Source organism: Mustela nivalis (assembly GCF_964662115.1).
Source record: "Mustela nivalis genome assembly, chromosome: 10".
NCBI lineage: Eukaryota > Metazoa > Chordata > Mammalia > Carnivora > Mustelidae > Mustela > Mustela nivalis.
Genome location: NC_139029.1, coordinates 86,019,972 through 86,023,318, shown reverse-complemented (window position 1 = coordinate 86,023,318; position 3,347 = coordinate 86,019,972). Strand labels below are relative to the sequence as shown.

At 39.0% G+C, this 3,347-nt stretch overlaps 1 pseudogene across 1 annotated transcript; it reads right to left on the bottom strand.

Moving 5' to 3' along the window:
• Positions 1-207: 207 nt before the first annotated feature.
• On the bottom strand, positions 208-3,090 carry LOC309843369 (myelin expression factor 2-like; annotated as a pseudogene). Its single transcript, XR_014316531.1, has 2 exons — positions 1,976-3,090; positions 208-1,924 (listed from the first exon to the last, which is right to left on the bottom strand). The product of XR_014316531.1 is annotated as a myelin expression factor 2-like (transcript).
• Between the last annotated feature and the right edge of the window lie 257 nt (positions 3,091-3,347).

Genomic DNA, 3,347 nt, shown 5'->3' with positions numbered 1-3,347 from the left:
TTGCTCCCTTCTCCTATGATCCTCTGTCTTGTTTCTCAAATTCCTCACATCAGTGAGATCATATGATAATTGTCTTTCTCTGATTGACTTATTTCTCTTGGCGTAATACCCTTTAGTTCCATCCACATCTTTGCAAATAGCAAGATATCAATTTTTGATGGCTGCATAATATTCCATAGTATATATACACTTTTTTTATTGAAAAACGATTTAATAAATAAAGATAATTATTATTAAATAAATGATAAGACTTTAAATACTAACCCCCAAATTAAAAAATACAAATTCAGTAAGACTTTTGCTCTAATATAACAATTTTCCAAAACCAACAAACAAAAAAGAATTTCCAGTGTTTTTTTTATGAAGCTTATTAATAAAATACAGTATTGGTGTGCACATTTTAACAATATGCTTTTTTTGCAGGCAAAGGAGATATGGCTATGTCTAACATCATGGGATCCAATGTGTTTGATATGCTTTGCCTAGGTGTTCCATGGTTTATTAAAACTGCATTTATGAATGCATCAGCTCCTGTAGAAGTGAACAGCAGAGGACTAACTTACATAACCATCGCTCTCAACATATCAATTATTTTTCTTTTTTCAGCAGTTCACTTCAATGGCTGGAAACTAGACAGGAAGTTGGGAGCAGTCTGCCTGTTATTATACTTGGGACTTACCACATTATCAGTTCCATATGAACTTGGAATCATTGGAAATAATAAAATAAGGGGCTGTGGAGGTTAACATTAATAGTGTTATGTGGAAAATGTGAATAATGGGAGAGGGAAGAGAAAGAAAACTCCCATTTCTTCATTTAAGTATAATAAAAAATATCCTGAACTAAAACTTACTTACAGTAATTCTTTATCACCAAAGAAAAGTAATTTAAAGCCAACCAAAATCACATCCTAATTTGTCTGAGCCCTTTCTTTCAAGGACAATTACATATATAAAACAGAAGTTTTGGAAAAAAATCATCTATGTTTTACCTTACAATAAGTTGATAAAAGCTGATGAAACTTGAACAAACAAATCCCACTATGTAGTACTGAAAGTAACAACAAGAAAATGGCTTATTTCATTAAAAACAGTATAACCATTCAGTTAAACTGAATGACTGACTTGCTGTCTTTAAAAACTCAAACTTGAGATTAACAAAAATCACAGTATATTTAACACTAAACTGTTAAAAGCTGGTGGGAGTTTTAAAAGTTCATTTTTACAGCTTTTGTAAGCATACAGTATTACTAAAAAAAATGACTTTTTACTAGGAGATTCAGCAAAACAGATGTAAGAATGTTCCAACCGTGGATTGAAATTATGCATTACAATCCAAGCGAACATCGATTTCTCTGCCACTGATTTTTATGCCATTCATTATTCTGCAGGCTTTTTCAGCTGATTCTGGGGAGTCAAATCTGACCATTCCACAGCCTTTTGACTTTCCATTCTCCATTTTTATTTCTGCAAACATTACATGACATTTCTGACAAATATCTGGTTGCCTTTGGAGCCTATTCTTTCTCTTATTCCGCTTCCCATTGGACCAGATAGAAATCCTCGATCCATATCGATGCTCCTTTCCAGTATGGCTCCTATACCTGGTCCCATTCTATCAAAGCTGGAGCTCATCTGGTCCAGTCCCATCCCCATTCCTCCAGTCACACTGTTCATGCCACCCATGCCACCACTTATTCCAGATCCTACTGGACCCATGTTAGAAGCTCCTATTCTTCCTGCAATCATTGCACTGCCAAGTCTACCAAAGGAATCTCCAAAGCCTCGATTTATTCCAATATCACCACGTCCAAAATCTCTCTCCATGCTACTAGTCATCGCACCACGGTATAGCTCTCCCATTCGGCCAACTCCTCCAAATCCTCCCATGCTATTCATTGCTTCCAGACCACCAAACCCAATTCCTCCTCCAATTCTATTCATTCCTCCAAAACCTGGACCATCCATTCCCATACCACTTGGACCTAAATTTCCCATTACACCACCTATGTTCAACTGGCTGGCACTAATAGGCTGTCCACCTGGACCAAGTCCCATTCCAATGCCTCCAAGACCACGTGGTAACTGTGGTGTTTTACTATCATGTGAACGGTAGTCTTCATGAGGGACAGACTTGTCATCCATTTTTCACATGCATAGGTCTATCAAACAAAAACTGCCCATTGAACATAGAAATTGCTTGAACTGCTTCAATTGCTTGTTCAAAAGTGACTGTGCCCATTCCTCTGCTCTTGCCCTCTTTGTCTTCTTTAATATCTGCCCGCTTTACAGTTCCAGCTATGCTGAACACCTCCTTTAGCTTCTTCCAACCAACTTTGAAGTCAAGATTAGCAACAAAAATTGTGGAACCAAGTCTACCAGCCTGCAAATTACTGATAGCCTCAGGAGGAATGTTTGGATTATTGAGAATGGAAGGTGGTAAATTCATCAACCCCGATCCCATATCGGGTACATGTCCTCCTGGAAATGATCCCCCTGTTCGTTGCAATGCCCTACGAGCATTTTCTCCATCAGGATCCTCTTTAATATTCAGGGGTCTTCCACTAAGATCATATTTGTTCATAGTTTCTAGTGCTTTCTTTACGAATTCTTCATCTTTGAATTCAACCACACCACAACCCCTTGATTTTCCTTCCGCATCCTTAAAGAGCTCCACGTATGTAACCTCACCAACTTTTTCTCTCATTAGATCTTTAATAGCTTGCCATTCATATCATATGGAATGTTGCTAATGGAAACTCTGTTTCGATTTGGACCCTTCTTTTCTCCAGTGCCTGAATTCTTGTCTTCTGAATAAGCATGAAATCTATTAGCCTTCTTATTTCCTGAAGATTTTTCTTTTAATTCAGATTTATCTTCTTTGACTGATTCATCATTCTCCGTTTTAACGCCATTGGAGCTGCTGCTGTGTGGCGGCGGCGGCTTCTCCGGCTCCGGCGGGTGCGGTTCTCGCCGCGGCTCGCCCGGCTGCTCCACGGGCTGCTGATGCGGACTGTCGTCGCCAGCGGTCGGGAGCACCTCGGGCTTGTCGGCGGCGGTCATCCCGCTCCCGCTGCCTCCGCCTCCCCATCAGCCGCCTGCGCTGAGGGGCTCTGAGCGCTACAATGGCAGCGGCCGCCTATATACACCTTTTTAAAGAAATTTCTTTCTATGTCTTTTCCCTATTTTCTAAGTGGAATTTCTTTTAAGCTTTGAATTATTTTTGTTTGACTGTTTATTTGAGTTTTAAGTGTTATTTATATATTCTGCATTATAATTCTTTATTGGATATTTGGTTTGCAAATATTTTCTTCTACGCTGTAGCTCAACATTTCATTCCCTTAATGG